At 44.2% G+C, this 19436-nt stretch overlaps 1 protein-coding gene and 1 long non-coding RNA gene across 2 annotated transcripts in view; one reads left to right on the top strand and one right to left on the bottom strand.

Moving 5' to 3' along the window:
• LOC127574917 (uncharacterized) overlaps positions 1–19436 on the top strand; it is a 792285-nt gene that overhangs the window by 370277 nt on the left and 402572 nt on the right. The window lies entirely within an intron of this gene.
• The window catches only part of LOC127574891 (signal-induced proliferation-associated 1-like protein 2), a 441777-nt gene that overhangs the window by 368389 nt on the left and 53952 nt on the right, over positions 1–19436 (bottom strand). The window contains 1 exon segment of the mRNA XM_052024377.1: positions 15703–15865. The gene's annotated coding sequence lies outside the window, so the exon portion shown is untranslated.

The raw sequence follows: 19436 nt of genomic DNA, 5'->3' as shown, positions 1-19436 counted from the left end.
CATCTTTTGTACAGTCTAACCCTAACCTGCTGCTAAAACACAGTTCCCCTTCTGACCCTCCGAAGCACCTTGCTTGGGTGACTACCTCCTTCCTCTTTTCCACTGGGCTGAATCAAATGCAAAGCAAGTGACTGTGGATGGAACAGACATGTTTATTCATACCTGCCTGCTCCACTGAGTTTAGGCAGACCACATTAGCTTGAAGTACTCCAATCAAGACCCTACCCAAATAGGTACAATCTGCTATAATTATCAGCAGCTGGACTTCCCCATTAACATGGACCCACTGTGCACTGCACTTCTGCAGAACACCACAAGGAGAGACGCAGACAGGCAAGAGGCAGCATTTCTTTTTAGTTTGTGTGCAACACAACAGGACTTCAACCACTGGAGAAAACATTACTGCTCAGAGTACACGCTTGCTTGCTGATTACCCTCTCATGCTGGCAAGTATGCTTTGATTTAATGCATTCTTTCTCATACATTTTTTGAACCACCCTAGCTTTACATGATTGCTAGCACTCCACAACGAGGACAAGAACAACAGAAGATTACACTTCAACTGGGAAAGTATTAAATTGCCTTTCAGAATAGTAAAATATTTGTAGGCGGCAGATAAAATTTTAGCACTGAATTCCTGAAATAAATGAGATTGCAAGGCAAGTTCTGGTTTATAAACTCCCTCATCGGCATATCCATCATTAATAGGACAACTCATCAGTTTCCAGCTTTGCTCAAATTAAAGACCACACATTGAAATAATTTATCATTCCCATGTTTAATCACAGCCAATTTAAAACAGATTATCAGCTTTATAAGGTGTTAACTCCAAATACAATATTTTCATACTTTGCACCAGTTGACAGGTTTACTCCATTATTGTTAGGGTTTAACCAGGAATATTTCTTTAATGTGTCTGGTGTTACCCATGCAACCTGTTGAAAAATTTGCTTCATGAGGCTGATTCTCTCTCAAAGTTCATCTCAACTGCAAAAGTATTCTTGAGGTGGCGTGCACCAGTCAATCAATATTTAAGCCGTAAACAAATCTGTTTTAAGGTGCTTCACGGGAAACTTAGCAAACCAATATCCATACCAAACCACAAAGGCTATTTAGGGAAATGAAAACTACCACACCTGACCATGGCAGGCATGGTAGTGTAGTGGTTAGCATAACGCTATTACAGTGCCAGAAACCAGGGTTCAATTCCTGCCGCTGCCTGTAAGGAGTTTGTATATTCTCCCCATGTCTGCGTGGGTTTCCTCCAGGTGCTCTGGTTTCCTCCCACATTCCAAAGACGTACAGGTTAGAAGGTTGTGGGCATGTTATGTTGGTGCCGGAAGCGTGGCAATACTTGCAGGCTACCCCCAGAACCCTCTACGCAAAAGATGCATTTCACTGTGTATTTCGACGTACATGTGACTAATAAAGAAATCTGATCTTATCTCATGATTTTGAAGAAACATCTTAAAGAATGGGAGAGGCAGGGCAGCTGAAAAATTAAGGGAAGCAATTTGAAAATTTTGGAAGTTCAGGGAGGATGGAAGATTTAAGACCGCCCAAGAGCACATTGGACTCGAGTGTCTTTGTACGCAGATCATTGAAAGCTAACATGCCAGTTGACCAGGCAGTTAGGAGGGCCATAAACAATCTGGTGGAGGAACTTAGCAGGTTGAACAGCATCTTTGGGGGGGGGGGGGGGGTGGAGAAAGGAATTGTCAATGTTTTGGGGTGAAACTGCATGTAGTACATTAGCCTTGATTGCAAGAGGATTTGAGTCCATAGGCAAATGTAAAACATAAATATGTAAAACAAAAACCTCACCACCATTAGATACTGGTGAAAACATATCTGGAATCATGTATATAATTTTGCTCTAATTTCCTTAATAAAAGGATATACTTGCTTTCAAAAGTGCAGCAAAGATTCACTACACCGTTTCCTGGGATGGTGGTCTGGCATATAAGGAGAGATTAAGTATGGCAAGGCCTGGGTTCAATTCCGGCCACTGTCTGTAAGGAGTTTGTACATTCTCCCTGTGACTGTGTGGGTTTCCTCCGGGTGCTCCGGTTTCTTCCCACATTCCAAAGATGTACGGGTTAGGAAGTTGTGGGCATGCTATGTTGGCACCGGCAGCATGGCGACACTTGCAGGTTACCCCCAGAACACACTATTAGTCCATGTACGTTGAAACAAAGTGAAATACATCTTTTGTAGTGGTTGCTACCGCGAAATAAAACAAGACGCTAGTCGGAGGATTGTCGAACAGAAGTGGTTTATTTTCCCGCCTTGCGCGGGCCCTTTACGGGAGACTGTTCCCGCCCAAAGCAACCGGCAATCAAGTCATCAAGACTTTCCCGCGTGCGGGTTCTCCCCGTTGCTCGGGAAAGATGAGGCCCGCCACCATCTTGGGCCTCGTCGCTCCGATGCCGCGCAACCCGACTGCCGAGCCGGTTTCACCCGACCTAAACGGTGAGTCGCCACACAACCCCCCCCCAGAACCGGCGATACAGTCCCCAAGGTCCGCGGGCTGCGCCAGCTGCCGCTTAGGGGGCCGGCCTCTGCGTCGCGGCATTGCAACCTCGACAGGTTGTTGCAGATCCAAATGGGCCGGTTTGAGGCGGTCTGCCGTGAAAACCTGTTCCCTGCCTCCAATGTCCAAAATAAAGGTGGATCCATTATTCCGTATGACTCGGAACGGTCCCTCATATGGTCGTTGCAATGGCGCCCGAGGTGTGCCCCTGCGAATGAAAACAAACTTACAGTCCTGTAATTCCTTGGGCTGGCAGGATGGGGCTTGACCGTGCCGTGAGGTGGGAATCGGGGCCACGTTGCCAAGCTTCTCACGCAGTCTTTGTAGGACTGCTGGGGGTTGTTCCCGTTGGTCCCGAAGGGCAGGTATGAAATCCCCGGGGACAACTAGGGGCGCCCCGTACACAAGCTCAGCTGATGAAGTGCGGAGGTCTTCTTTGGGGGCAGTGCATATGCCGAGCAAGACCCAAGGCAGCTCGTCAACCCAGTTAGGACCCTTCAGGCGGGCCATCAAGGCTGATTTCAGATGGCGGTGAAAACGTTCCACCAACCCGTTTGATTAAGGATGGTAGGCCGTGGTGGTGTGCATCTGCGTCCCTAGCAGGTTCGCTAATGCAGCCCAGAGACTGGAAGTGAATTGCGAGCCTCTGTCTGAAGTGATGTGGGCTGGAACACCAAAACGTGAGACCCAAGTTGTGAGCAGCGCCCGGGCGCAGGAATCAGTTGTGATGTCAGTCAGGGGGTTGCCTCAGGCCACCTCGTGAACCGGTCCACGATGGTAAGGAGGTACCGGGCTCCTCTTGAAACCGGCAGAGGGCCCATGAGGTCGACGTGTATGTGGTCGAACCTCCTACGGGTGGGCTCAAACTGCTGTGGTGGGACCTTGGTGTGTCGCTGGATTTTTGACGTCTGGCAGTGCGGACAAGTCCTGGCCCACTCACTGACCTGTTTGCGCAGGCCATGCCAGACAAACTTGCTGGCGACCAGTCGGACAGTAGATCTGATGGACGGGTGCGCCAACCCATGTACCGAGTCAAAAACGCGTCTCCGCCAGGCTGCAGGGACTATAGGGCGGGGCTGACCAGTCGCAACGTCGCAAAGTAGGGTCCGCTGACCTGGACCAACCAAGAAATCTCGGAGCTGCAGACCCGAGACTGCGGTTCTGTAGCTGGGCAGTTCGTCGTCGGCTTGCTGTGCGTCAGCTAGGGCCGTGTAGTCGACACCCAAGGATAGGTTGTGGATAGTTGGTCTGGAAAGTGCATCAGCAACGACATTATCCTTTCCGGAGACATGTTGGATGTCAGTTGTGAATTCGGAAATGTAGGATAAATGTCTCTGCTGACGAGCTGACCAGGGATCGGAGACTTTGGAGAAGGCAAAGGACAGAGGCTTATGATCGGTGAAAGCGGTGAAAGGCCTGCCTTCTAGAAAGTATCAGAAATGCCGGACCGCCAGATACAGTGCTAGAAGTTCCCGATCAAAAGCGCTGTACTTCAGTTCGGGTGGTCTAAGGTGCTTGCTGAAAGATGCCAAGGGTTGCCAGCGGCCTTCGAGTAGCTGTTCCAGTACCCCACCCACCGTGGTGTTGGACGCGTCCACCGTGAGGGCAGTCGGGACGTCAGTCCTAGGGTGTACAAGCATCGTGGCGTCTGCCAGGGCATCTTTGGCCATAACGAAAGCAGCCGCAGCCTCGTCAGTCCAGGTGATGTCCTTGCCCTTACCAGCCAGCAGCGAGAACAGAGGGCGCATGATACGGGCTGCTGCAGGGATGAAACGATGGTAAAAGTTGACCATCCCAAGGAATTCCTGTAGGCCTTTGACTGTGTCGGGGCGGGCAAAATGGCGGATAGCGTCCACCTTGGCGGGTAGGGGTGTTGCCCCATCACTGGTGATTTTGTGGCCAAGGAAATCGATAGAGTCAAGTCCGAATTGGCACTTGGACGGGTTGATCATGAGGCCAAAATCGCGGAGGCGGGAATACAGCTGGCGGAGGTGGGAAAGGTGTTCCTGGCGGTTACAGCTGGCGATCAGTATGTCATCTAAGTAAATGAACACGAAGTCCAGGTCTCGGCCTACTGCGTCCATCAGCCGCTGGAAGGTCTGCGCGGCGTTCTTAAGGCCGAACGGCATCCGAAGGAATTCAAACAGGCCGAATGGGGTGATAATCGCAGTTTTGGGGACATCATCTGGATGGACCGGGATTTGGTGGTATCCCCGAACGAGGTCCACTTTGGAAAAGATGCGGGCCCCGTGTAAGTTCGCTGTGAAGTCCTGGATGCGAGGGATGGGATAGCGGTCCGGGGTGGTAGCGTCATTCAGCCTGCAGTAGTCGCTGCAGGGCCTCCACCCTCCGGTGGCTTTGGGGACCATGTGCAGGGGGGAGGCCCAGGGGCTGTCTGACCTGCGAACAATCCCGAGCTCCTTCATGTGACGGAACTCTTCCTTTGCCACGTGGAGCTTGTCTGGAGGTAATCGTCGTGCTCGGGCATGAAGGGGTGGCCCTGTAGTAATGATGTGGTGTCGTACCCCGTGTTTGGGCCTAGAATTCGTAAACAAAGGTGCCAAAATTGATGGGAATTCGGCTAGGAGCTTGGCGAAATTGTCGCCAGGAAGGGAAATGGAGTCCAGGCGCGGGGCTGGTGTGCTGATTTCTCCCAGGGGATAGGTCTGGAAGGTGCTAGAGTGGACTAACCGCTTCCCTCGCAGGTCGACTAACAGGTTGTGGGCCCTGAAGGAAATCAGCTCCTAGGAGTGGTCGGGCGACTGTGGCAAGGGTAAAGGTCCAGGTAAAACGGCTGCCGCTGAATTGTAATTGAAGTGTACGGGTGCCGAAAGACTGTATCGTTGTACCGTTGGCAGCATTGAGTAGAGGACCAGGTGGCCTGTTACGAGTGTCGCGGCCGGTCGAGGGCAAAATACTGACTTCCGCTCCAGTATCAACGACGAAACGCCGTCCAGATTTCTTGTCCTGAATGAATAGGAGGCTCTGTCGACGGCCAGCCGCCGTAGCCATCAGCGGCGGCTGGCCCTGGCGTTTCCCTGAAACTTGCAGGGTGGGCGGCATCGACGGGCCTCCGCACCCCACCTCTGATGGTAGAAGCACAGCTGGTCACCAGTGTCGTCGTCTGCGTTCCTGGGGTGTGGTTGCTCAGTTGCTGGGGCCGGGCGAGGCGGGCGTTGGGCTCGCGGCCTGGTGATTTGACTGACGGACGAGCCGCTCTCGCGCTTGGCCCTTCACAGGACATCTGCCCGGGCAGCCACCTCACGGGGGTTGCTGAAGTCGGCGTCGGCTAACAACAGGTGGATGTCATTGGGGAGCTGTTCGAGGAAGGCCTGTTCGAACATCAGGCATGGGTTGTGTCCCTCGGCCAATTCCAGCATCTCATTCATTAGGGCGGATGGGGATCTGTCCCCCAGGCCGTCCAGATGAAGCAGGCGGGCAGCGCGCTCACGACGGGAGAGGCCGAAGGTCTGAATCAAAAGGTCTTTGAAAGCCGGGTACTTATCTTCCTCCGGAGGCGACTGGATGAAGTCTCCAACCTGGGCAGCTGTCTCTTGGTCCAGAGAGCTAACCACATGGTAGTACTTCGTGGAGTTGGAGGTGATCTGCCGAAGGTGGAATTGTGTTTCGGCCTGGTCAAACCAGACGCTGGGCCGAAGTGACCAAAAGGTGGGCAGCTTGAGGGCCACTGCATTGGCTGCTGTGCTGTCAGCCATTGCGCAGGTCCAAAATCCGTTTGGACAGTTGGGGTCACCAATGTAGCGGTTGCTACCGCGAAATAAAACAAGACGCTAGTCGGAGGATTGTTGAACAGAAGTGGTTTATTTTCCCGCCTTGCGCGGGCCCTTGAAGGGAGACTGTTCCCGCCCAAAGCAACCAGCAATGACGTAAGTACTACGTCATCAAGACTTTCCCGCGCGCGGGTTCTCCCCGTCGCTCGGGAAAGACTAGGCCCACCGCCATCTTGGGCCTCGTCGCTCCGACGCCGCGCGACCCGACTGCCGAGCCGGTTCGCCCGACTAAACGGTGAGTCGCCACACTTTGGTGTGAAGATATCTTATCTTAAAATTAAGAATGAGAGGCAACCTTATTGAAACATGCAAATTCTTAGAGGGCTTCACAGTTAAGATATCTTGAAGGTGTTTCTCCTGGCTTAGTAGTCTAGAACAGTCTCAAAACAAGGGTTAGCCACTTAGGATTGAAAGAAGAAATATCTTCAGTCAAAGGATGGCAAATCTTTGGAATTATCTACCCAAGATCTGGAGCCTCAGTCACCGATTCCATTCAAAAATGGATAATGATAGAGTTTATAGGAATTATAGGAATATTGTAAGAATATTATAGGAATCAAGGAATATTGAGTGCAGGAAAATAGGTTTTGAGGTAGAAGATCAGCCACAGTCTTGTTGAATGATAGAGCAGTCAAGAGACCACTTGGCCTACTCATAGAACTTTATAGCACAGTACAGGCCCTTCGGCCCACGATATTGTGCTGACATTTTATCCTGCTCTAAGATCTATCTAACCCTTCCCTCCCACATAGCCACATGAATGATAGAAAAATGGAGGGCTATCTAAGAGTCTTTTAAATGTCCCTAATGTAGCTGCCCCCACAACCTCTACCAGCAGTGCATTCCACACACCCACCACTCTGTGTAAAAGAACTCACCTCTGACATCCCCCTTATATCCTCCTCCAATCACCTTAAAATTATGTCCCCTCATGTTAGCTATTGTTGCCCTGGGAAAAAGTCTCTGACTGTCCACTCAATCTATGCCTCTTATCATCTTGTACACCTCTATCAAGTCACCTCTCATCCTCCTCCTCTCCAAAGAGAAAAGCCCTAGCTCACTTAACCTATCCTCAGAAGACATGCTCTCCAATACAGGCAGCATCCTGGTAAATCTCCTCTGCACCCTCTCTAAAGCTTTCACATCCTTCCTATAATGAGGTGACCAGAACTAAACACAATACTCCGTGTGGTCTCACCAGAGTTCTAAAGAGCTGCAACATTACCTGGCGGCTCTTGAACTCAATACCACGACTAATTAAGGCCAACACACCATATGCCACCTTAACAACTATCAACCTGCGCGGCAACCTTGAGGGATCTATGGATGTGGACCCTAAGATCCCTCCGTTCCTCCATACTGCTAAGAGTCCTGCCATTAACCTGTATTCTGCCTTCAAATTCCATCTTCCAAAGTGTATCACTTCACACTTTTCCAGGTTGAACTCCATCTACCACTTCTCAGCCCAGGTCTGCATCCTATCAGTCCTGTTGTAATCTACAACAACCTTCTATACTGTCCACAACACCACCAACCTTCGTGTCATCAGCAAACTTACTAATCCACCCTTCCAAGTCATTTACAAAAAAATCAAATAGAGCAGGGGTCCCAGAACAGATCCCTGCAGAACACCACTGGTCACCGACCTCCAGGCAGAATATGCTCCATCTACCACCACCCTCTGTCTTCTATGGGCGAGCCAATTCTGAATCCACACAGCCAAGTTTCCCTAGATCCCATGCTTCCTGACTTTCTGAATGAGCCTTCCATGAAGAACCTTATCAAATGCCTTACTAAAATCCATGTACATCACATCCATAGCTCTACCTTCATCATTGTGCTTTATCACATCCTCAAAGAATTCAATCAGGATTGTGAGGCACTACCTGCCCCTCACAAAGCTATGCTGACTGTCCCTAATCAGCCTATGCTTCTCCAAATGCCCATAAATCCTGTCTCTAAGAATCTTCTCCAGTAATTTGCCCACCACTGAAGTAAGACTCACTGGTCTGTAATTCCCGGGGTTATCCCTACTCCCTTTCTTAAAGGAACAACATTTGCCACCCTCCAATCATCTGGCACTACTCCTGTGGCCAGTGAGGACTCAAAGGTCATCGCCAAAGGCGCAGCAATCTCTTCCCTCACTTCACGTAATAAGCTTGGATATATCCCGTCTGGCCCAGTGACTTATCTATCCTAATGTTTTTCCAAAAACTCCTGCTCCTATTTCTCATGCTTTGACATTGTCTCGCAGTGGAAGAGCAAAGGATATTCTGGAGTATAGCAATCAAAATACAAAAGAAAAATTGTTTGGCTCAGATAGTCCATGTTGATGGTACAAACTTATCAACATTTGTGATCCTGCGTCTGCTCTGTTCCCTTATTCTTTTAATGCATGCCCTTCAATGTCCTAAAAATTTTAAAATGTTTACATAGCCCCTGCTGCAATCGGACTGTTTTTTGCTGTTTTGTAATCAGTGTTCAAAAAAAGATTATCCTGTCAATAATATTAAATCACATGTACGAGATCTGTGTTCCTGTGTTCTAAACCTATCAACTTTCCTACTTATCATAGTTTTAAAGCACTGCATCAAATAACCCCTTAAGTCTCCCTCATTCCAAGTCCCTCTTCACCATCCAAGTACAAGATTTCAATCCTCCATGACTACAGCATTGGTGCCAGAATATTGGAGGACTGCCAACAAAGCTCACAGATTTAAAAAGGGAGGGAAGGACAAAATGTAATTGCAGGCCGGTTAGTATAACTTGAGTGGTGGACTAATTGTTGGAATCAATTCAGAGGCATAGATTAACCAAAAGATAATCAGTATGGCTTTAAGAGAAGGTCACATCTGACTAACTTGACCAGATTTTTGTGGATGGTTGATGAGGACAGCACATTTGCTATAGTTCTCAGGCAATTGAGCAAGGATTTTGAAAAATTCATGCAGGCTAGTCAACATATCAAAATCCCATGGGATCCAACAGAGTGTCAATATGGATGCAAAAATGGTTCAATGGCAGGAGTTGTTGGTTGCTTTTGTGACTGGACAGGAGGGGACCTACATAGTTAATAGTAGGGCCCTGGAAAACAGACCTTGGGTTGCAGGTACATAGTTCCTTGAAAGTGGCAAGACAGGTAGACAGAGTGGTGAAGGCAGCGTTTGACATACTTGCCTTTAATGGTTATAGTATTGAGTATAGGAGTTGGAAAATCATGTAACAGCAGTACAAGACATTGGCAAGGACATATTTAGAGTACTGCATGCAGTTCTGGACACCCAGCTACAGGAAGGATGATGTCATTAAAATGGAGAGAGTGCAAAAAAGATTTGAGGATATTATTGGGAATGGAGGGCTTGGGTTATAAGGAGAGGCTAGATAGGCTAGAATTTTTTTCCCCCAGAGCTTAGGAGTCACCTTTGAGGTTTATAAAATCATGAGGGGCACAGATAAAGTGAATAGCCAAAGTCTTTTCCGCAGGGTAGGGGAGTACAAAACTAGAGGTCATAGGTTTAAGGCAAGAGAGGAAAGATTTAAAGAGGGACCCATGGGGCAATTTTTTCCACACAGATTCAGGAGTATATGGAACGAGCTGCCAGAGGAATGGTAGTGTGGGTACAGTTATGACATTTAAACAGGTTCATGAATAGGAAAGGTTGAGGCATATGGGTTAAATGCAGGTAAATGGGACTAGCTCAGTTAGGCAACTTGGTCAGCATGGATGAGTTGATCTAAAAACCCTGTTTCCATGCTGTACAACTCTATGACAGCTGTTACCAATGGGGATCCATGGGACTCCGTACTCAGTCCCTTATATTTTGTATATATCATTGATTTAAACTTCAATGTAGTATGACCAATAAAGAATTTTACAGATGACACAAAATATGGATCTGTAGTCAGTGAGGGGGAAAGCTTTCAACTTTACAAAAATACAAATGGTTTGGTCAGTTGGTCTGAAAAGTGACATTTAATCCAGAGTATCAGGTAATGCATTTGTGGAGATGCAACAAGACAAGGAAATGTACAGTGGTAGAATATTGAATGGTGTGGAGGTACCAAAAGATCTTGGATTTATGTGCACAGATACTTAAAAGTTAGCAAGTGCAGGTCAATAAGGTGCATGAAAAAAGACATTTGCACTGGAGAGGGTGCACGGAAGACTTAAGAGGATATTGCCATAACTGGAAGATTGTAGCTACGACTTAAACCAGGGTTTTCTTCTCAGGAACAGAGAAGACTAAGCAGAGACTTAACAGGTGCATAAAATTCTGAGGGGCCTACATAGAATTAACAGGAAAAACCAATTTCCCTTGCCAGAAGGGTAAAAATAAACAAGGGGCATTGATTTTAAGTTATTGGCAGAGGATTAGAGGAGAGATGAGAACAGTTTTTCCATCCAGAAGGTGATGGGTGTCTAGAACTTGCTTCCTGAAAGAGTGGTAGAAATATCCCTCACATTTAAGAAGTGTGTAGTTGAAGAGCCATCAGCTGCAAGTGTTTTGAGTGGTGGGACAATGTTAGGTAGCTCTTTTTGACTGGCACAGACACAATGGGATGAAAGCTCTCCTTCTGTGTCATAGGATTTCTACATTATCCCTACCTATACCCAGTCTTCATAGTAATTTGGATTTACATAGCCCTTTTAATAACATCTGGCTGTAAAGCATTTTCAAAATGTTGTCATGGGTTGAATGTAAAAGAGCTAGCTGGTTATTTAGAATCATAGGCACAGAAGCCAATCATTCAGCCCTCATGGACATGCCAGCCAAAAAAAAAATTAAACAATCTTATTTTCCATATCTTCCACTCTGTGGTCTTGTAGATTGCAGCACATCAAGTGCTCATTTTCTTAAACGTGGCAAGTTTTCCTATCTCATCAACTTTTAAATGAAGACAGCTCAGACCTCTGTTCGGGCTCTTCCAAATCTATGTCTCAGCTAATGAAAGGAAGTATGGTCCCATGGCAGCTATTACTGGAAAGTAGCCCGAGTTCAGGACTATTGATCCAGAGACAGAAGTTCAAATTTCACCATGGCAAATTCATTAAATCAGACCAGAGAATTTGGAAAAAAAAGTGTTAACCATGAAACCACTAGGTTGTTGTAAAAACCCATCTGGTTCACTATCATTTTTAGGTCGGAAATCTACCGTCTTTATCTGATATGCCCTACATGTGACTCTAGGTTTTTATTTGATTTCACTTACTAATACATTTCTTCATGCACTTTGTTTCTCAACTTCCTTTCAATTTTGGTGGTACAGTGGACAGTGAAAGTTACAATGATTACAAGGTGGTTATAATATGGTTTGTAATGATGGTTACAATGATGATATCGTTACAACAAGATCCACATCAACAGGGAAAGTGGGCAAGGGAATGGATGATAGGATTTAACTCAGACAAGTGCAAAATAATGAATTTTGGGAAGTTAAACCAGGCCAGAACATATACAGCGAGCGGCAGGGCCCTAGAGTGTGTTATTGAACAGCAAGTCATTGAGGGACTAGTACATAGTTTCCTGAAAGTGGCGACACAAAGAGGCAGTGGCAAAAGAGGTGTATTGTATGCTTGGGTTCATCGGCCAAGGCATGATATAAGAATTGGGACATCATGTTACAGTTGTACAGATAGTTGGTTGGGCTGCATTTAGAGTACTATGTGCAGTTCTGATTGCCATGCTATAGGAAGGACGTGATTAAACTAGAGGGTGCAGAGAAGATTCATAGGAACATTGTCTGGACTGGAGGGCTTGAGTCACAAGGAGATATTGGATAAGCTGGGACTGCTTTTCCCCTGGAGCGAGGGAGGCAGAGAGGTAACATAGAGATTTGTAAAATTATGAGGGGCAAAGATAGGGGAGTTGGTCAGTCTTTTTCCCCAGGGTAGGAGAGTCTAAAACTGGAGGGCAAAGGTTTAAGATGAGAGGGGAAAGATTTAAAGCTAATCTGAGGGGCAAGTTTTTCCCACACATAGGTTGGTGGGTATCTGGAATGAGTTGCCAGTGAGGTGGGTAGAGGGAGGTACAATTACATCATTTAAAGGACATTTGAACAGGTACACAGATAGGAAAGGTTGAGGAGGAAATATGAACCAAACACAGGCAAATGGATTAGCAAATGGGATAGACATCTTGGTCAGCATGAACAAGTTGGGCTGAAAGGCCCATTTTCATGCTGCGAAACTCTAGGAATGTAAATTGAACCCCTGCAGTTTCCATAATCCTCTAGCCAGTACTGACCCCTCACAAGTTTTCCTTTTCCACTTCATCCTATCCAAATATCTAAAAGTCACACCCGTTCCTTAGCAGGAACATATTTGCTCTGAGCTTTATTGGAATATATACCATTACTGAACAAAAATCTGTGTGGCCTTTTAACCAGCCTGCTTTCAAACTTTTACTAATGCCCCAACATCCATATCCAAAGTTATTTCTCTTCTGAAACCACTTAGGATCTCACACACTTGCCAAATTTGTTTAAACCTGCCTAACAGCAGCAGTACCCTGCGCCCCACCCCGAGGATATTGGTGCTGTCTCTGTAACCCAGCTGACCTGAATAGAGTGAGCCTCGAATGAAAAGGAAATCTGCAGCTCTCCATATACAAAAGGTTCTGCTTTTCAAATCTTTTCTAGCTCTATGTAATCTGCAAGAACCCAAACTACTTTTTTTATATTATTGCTACAAATATGAATTTGCATACAGCAGGATCCCACACAGTGCAATGGAATAAAGACCATGATTAGTAAAAATGCCCGGAATAGGCTTTTACATTAACCCAGAGGGTAGACAGATTCATAGTTTAATATCTCATCTAAAAGATGCTACCTCCAACAATTCAGGACCCGGGCAGTGTTTCACTGAAATGGCAATCTAGACTACCGAAGGTTCTGAATTATAATTTAAACCCTTAACTTTATGATTCAGAGGCAAATGTGCTACTACTGAGCCACATTGACACCTACACTGGAGGAATTCTAGAAGTTAATACAGTGGTTAAAAGTTATTATTGCAATCAAAATATACAGCAATTTAACCAGTAGAATGTAGTACCCTTGACAAGGGGCATGACTGATTTACAAAAGAACAAACCAATTGGTGAGGTTAAAAACTAGACATTATACCTTGTATACATGAAACACCATCAAATGCAGATCCTAACAGCATTGGTGATAACATGAAAGAGTAAAGCTGCATTTAGAGATATTGAAGGTTTTGCTGAAAAAGATGCAAGTCAAACATGTTAATGTAGTCAAAATGGACATTGGGCAGTATTGTTGAAACAAAAAGTAAACCATCAACAAGTGCTTGATCTGACCACCTTGCAAATAGATTTTGCAATCTGAAAACACTAAACACTGTGGCAGTCAACTTTGCTGAAGTTGAACTGTTTTCACATCCAGGAAATGCAGCTGAATCTCAGTTAAACTCAGTTAATCTCAGTTTCTATCCCACTGTTGTAAGACTATTGAATGGTCCCTTAGTATAATAAAATGGACTCTTGACCTCAATCTGCCTTATTATGTCCTTGCACCTTATCATCTGCCTGCACTCTCTCTGTAACTGACACTTCATTCTGCATTCTGTTATTGCATTCCCTTGTACTATCTCAATGCACAGATGTGATGATCTGCATGGATGGCATGCAAAACATAGTTTTTCCACTGTACCTCGGTACATGTGACAATAATAAACCAACAACAATAATAATAATCTACAAGGTTTCACAATAGGCATTGTAACACACTGTTGAAATGATCAAGAACTAAGAGAATGTAACCAACACATCATAGCTGGTTAGAATGATAGGATTAAAAGTCTAAACAAATATTAAGCCTGTTTAACAGGAGTTTGCTTTTAATCAGCTAAGGATGACAACTACGGCATAATTAAAACAAAAACAGAATACCAGATAATTTCCCAGAACAAAAGTTGTATTTGTACATATCAGTCCTTACAAACTTAATTATTTGTGCTGGAGCTACTTTTTAAAAAACAAAAACACAACTCATTACCTTAAAGAAATTCTCTCTCATGTTGTCTCCGGTACCATTACAAATAAATTTAAATGGGTGGTTTATGGTTACTGCGCCATCTACTAGTGGAAACATTTTTCTTCTTTTTCTACTCTATCAAAGCATTCATGATTTTCAAAACCTCTCAAATCTTCTTAAAACAGAAGTTTAAAAGAACCATCTCAGCTTTTCTAGTCTCCATGGATAACTGGATCTCTCATCATTGATACAATTATGGCAAACTCCTGCTGCACACACTAAGGGTTTAACATTACTTCCTAGGTGCAGCGCCAGAATTGCTCAAAACACACTAGCTGAGAGCTAAGTGGCATTTTGTAACTTTGCTTTGTACTGTACCCTTCTATTTATAACACCCAAGATGAGACGCAGTTTTATAATTAAAAATGGACATTTTTAATAAAATGCAACCTTATCAACTTCTCCTGCCATCTTCAATGATTTATGTAGGCCAACTCCCTGTCCTTTAATTTACCATTTACTTTACACTGCTTCTTCTCATTCTTTCTACCAAAATACATCAGTACAAGTTTCTCTACCAGAAAAATTAATTTAATCACATTTCAGAATTTCACTAGTCCATCCATGTTCTCTTCAAGTCGCTATTAAACAATAGCGTTCACTTCATTCCAAGCTTTGTGCTACTGCAAACTCTTAAAGGCTTCTATATGGAAGTCAAGGTAAAATAAAAGCAAAAAGCTAACCAATGGAGACAGTACATTTTCCTCCAGTCTGAAAAATAACTATTTGCTGCTACCCTTTGTCCTCACATTTAAACAAATTTTCTATCATGCTCAATGAAGTGCTTGAGCGATTTTACTATAGTGCAGGATTTATTGTAGGTCTATACCAGTTGCCTGGAATAGATTAATGTGGATGATTTTAAAAGAATACTTGCTGAGAGAGTGGAAGCTTTATTATCCATGTTGTTTTATTTCAAACTGTTCATCCAACAAAAGGTTGGATCAGATCTTTTGAATTTACTGCTGGTGACAGTTGTGAAGCAGATAAAATCCAACACTAGTCCAGTAAGAACCTTGTAACTTTCTTTCAAAGACATGTACAAAAATATTTATGTCCTATTTCATGAACCAAGAAACCACAATATTGAATTCAGATGATGCATTTCAGTTTATCTCCAAAGATCCTGCCAAGTTAATGTGACAGACAAATTAAAGATCAATACTAAGGGTATTTTTGTACTTTTGCTCAGGCAATACACTTCAATCTTGCTTTGAGACTTTTTCAATGACTCTCAAGAGCAAACGAACAAGGAAGAGGAACCTTGTCAATTGGTGTCAGCTGTAATAGCACACATTTCTCATGGCTTTAGCTACTCACCAGGTACCCACCTACTGACTTGAAATTACACTGGTGTTGCTCAAACTTCACCTTCTACAGCCCATGATGAAGCAGTGTTGCCATCAGTTTCCCCGAAACTGGAGGCACAAATCATTACACCGTCTTGATCACAAGGTATGTAGCAGCACCATTCACACAAGCCCTGCAGGGAAAAGAAGATATTAGATTACATTAAAACTCTGCAATATCACTTATGAAAGCTCGACAAACAATTGTTACTTAAAAGATTTTCATTTAAATCTACAGAGGATATGTATTTCTACAGCAATTCTAAAGCCAAAACAATGCTTCTAACTTAAACTGTTACCTAGTGAAAGTAAGTAAAAATTAAATGAATTGAACAATTCTGAGAAATGTGCAGGTTAGAAAAGAAATGAAGGAAAATTTGGTAGAGAGCTCAGATAAGCAGAAGAAATATGAAATTAATGGCAGCATTTTTTAAAAAAGCTGCTTTGATTATAGTTACATAATGGATAGATGAACAGCATTATATAGTGTCTTTAATGTAGTAAAATGTCCAATGGTATTTCACAGGAACATTATTAAAGTCTCATACCAAGCCACATTATTCTTTGTAAAATAAGAGTCTGGAATAATAACAGCAAGGATGTAATGCTGAGGCTTTATAAGGTGTTGGTCAGACCACATTTGGAGTATTGAGTATTGAGAGCAGTTTTGGGCCCCACATCCAAGAAAGGATGTGCTGGCATTGGAGAGGGTCCAGAGAAAGTTTACGAAAATGATCCCAGGGATGAAAGGATTAACATACAAGGAACATTTGATGGCTCTGGGCCTGTACTCACTAGAGTTTAGAAGGATGAGGAGGATCTCATTGAAACCTGCAAAATATTGAAAGGCCTGGATAGAGTGGACATGGAAAGAATGTTTCCAGTAGTGGGAGAGTCTAGGACCAGAGGGCACAGCCTCAGAATAGAAGAACGTCCCTTTAGAACAGATGAGGAGGAATTTCTTTAGCCAGAGGGTGGTGAATTTGTGGAATTCATTGCCACAGACGGCTGTGGAGGCCAAGTCATCAGGTATATTTAAAGCAAAGGTTGATAGGTTCTTGATTAGTAAGGGTGTCAAAAGATGACAGGGAGAAGGCAGGAGAATGAAGCTGAGGGGGAAAAATAAATCAGCCATGATCGAATGGCAGAGCAGACTTGATGGGCTGAATGGCCTAATTCTGTTCCTACGTCTTATGGTCTAATACAGATGGTGGTGGTCAAAGAGGAGACACAAGGACCATAAACACAGCAAGGATAGAGCAGTTAGTCTGAATGGCCTTCACTGTTACGAATTCCAAGTTGTATTCAAATGGATCTGTTGTAAAGAAAACAGCATCTGCTGCCAGCTTGCAGTAGTTGCTGCACCAGCATACTTGCCGCACCTGTATACTAGCCAGATAGAGTAAGAGCCATAGAGTCATACAGCATGGAAACAGGCCCTTCAGCTTCATGCTTGCCAAGGTGTCCATCTAAGCTAGTCCCATTTGATCCATATCCCTCTAAAACTTCCCTATCCACATAGCCATCCAAATGTCTTTAAAATGTTGTTATTGTACCTGCCTCAATCACTTCTTCTGGCAGCTTATTCCATAGTAAATTGTTCAGCAAGAACTATACTGGATCCTTTGAGAGGTCATAATTCTTGTCAAGGAAGAGTGACACAGTTAGTAGAGCTGGATCATAGCTCCAGTGACCTATGTTCAATCCTCATCTCCAATGTATATATACCCAACTTGCACATTCTCCCTCTGACTGCAGGGGTTTCCTCCAGGTACTCTCATTTCCTCCCACATGCCAATGAGTAGCAGATGGGTGGGTTAGTTACTCGCTGTAAATTGCCTCTAGTGTGAAGGCAAGAGGTAGAATCTGGGGTGTGGGGGAGGGGGGGAGGTGGGGGATTTAGGAGAATGTGGGAAGTGTTAAAAAAAATTGAATTACTGTAAATGGATGCTTGATGACTGACAGCTCATTGGTGTCTCACTCTTTCTACCACAATGCAACAGTTTGCACTTCTGGACTAAAATTTTCTCTGTCTCTTGTTTGCCCATCCATCAGTTTATGACTTTGTGCAGTCCATTACCATCCTCCTCACTGTTTGCTGCACCTCCAAGCTTGATGCCACCTGCAAATTTTATCCTCCACACCCAAGACCATTAATATATCCAAAACTATTCAGGGCTCCTAGCCCTGGGGAACATTACAACAACCCCATTGCAATCTCCACCCCCACTTCCATCAGCCATCTAGGATGCAACCCATATGGACCAAGTGACTGGTTTACTTCAAGCACACCCAGCCTTTCTAAAACTTCAATTTTCATCTCTATCTCTACTAGCAACACTCTCTTTCTGGGGTAAAGGCTGACTAAAAGCATTGTGGCCCTGCAATCCAACTCTAGTCAGATTATTCTATTGGTTTCCAATCAATCCCACCCTCCTCTAATTACCCACTTACTATTCAAGTGCATGGCTATGATTTTTTTTTAAAAAAAGTTCTTTTTGCGTTAATTCTGTTCTCTTCATTCAGTTATTTTTCTTCGCCCAATTTTATTTTCCTATTCACCTCCCTTTCAGTTTACAAAGTCTGCCTGGTTTCACTTGGATTATTCACCTACATTCATTATGCACTCTTATTTCCTTTATCATGCAGCGAGTTTCTGCTTTGGCCCCCATATTTCAACCTTGCGTTGCATTCAATCACCTACCTAGCACTATAATGTGAATTTACATAACACCTTTAAAATAGTAAAATGTCTCCATGCTACTTTATAGGAACTCAGACAGCAAACTACACAAGGATTGAGTTACCTTTCAAGAGGCATATTTTAAGATTGAGAGGCTTAAGGAAGGAATTTCACCAGTTAAGGTTTTAGGGGAGAAAAAAATTAACTGGGCAGGGGTGGGGATGGTGTGGTATAATAGGGTGGTGGATATTAGTTTTAAAAATACACTAATTATAAATTGCTTTTTAATACTTCTATTCTATGCGGACTGTACATACCCAGTCAATACACAAAGACAGAAGGCATGCACCATCTGGTCTAAGATCAAAAAGCCTGCTGATATCAATCAATGCCAAGCAGAATTAAAAACTGCACATGCTGGAAATCTGAAATAAAAATAAAGTGCTGGAAATACTCAGCAGTCAGGCAGCCTCTATGGGTGAGAGAATCTGTTAATATTTCAGGTCAATGGCCTTTCATCAGAACAGAGATAATGCCTTTTTTTTATTTCATAGTTACCAGCTAAATTTACAAATTTTAAATCATGCCCAAAATTCCTCAGGATAGTTAATATTGGCAGTTTCCACAAGCTAAGCAGTGAATTGTTGATGGCCCACTATGGAGAAACAAAAATAGTGCTGGAACCATGGCATGCAGAGTTAACCTGTAGCCAAGATCTGCCAATCCTGAACCACAAGACTATAAATTGCCATCACAGAATGAACATAGCCTTTCTCATTATTTAAAAACAAAGACATTTATAAGAATAAAAGCAAAAGTGTGCAAATCCTTGCATTTCTAGAGCACCAGCTGCACATACACACTACATTTTTCAACTATTTTTATGGTCTGTACAGCTCCAGCTGTTATTCCAATTAGGAAAAAAGGTCATTTCATCCCTCATTAGAGTCCAATGACAATACCTCACTGAAGCTGCAAAATGCACCAGTCCTTTGGGGCATTGCTGGGCTCTCCAATTTGTT

This window comes from Pristis pectinata, chromosome 10, assembly GCF_009764475.1.
Source record: "Pristis pectinata isolate sPriPec2 chromosome 10, sPriPec2.1.pri, whole genome shotgun sequence".
In the NCBI taxonomy this organism is placed as follows: domain Eukaryota; kingdom Metazoa; phylum Chordata; class Chondrichthyes; order Rhinopristiformes; family Pristidae; genus Pristis; species Pristis pectinata.
Note: the sequence above shows the minus strand (reverse complement) of the source record. Positions and strands in the feature narration are given on the sequence as shown.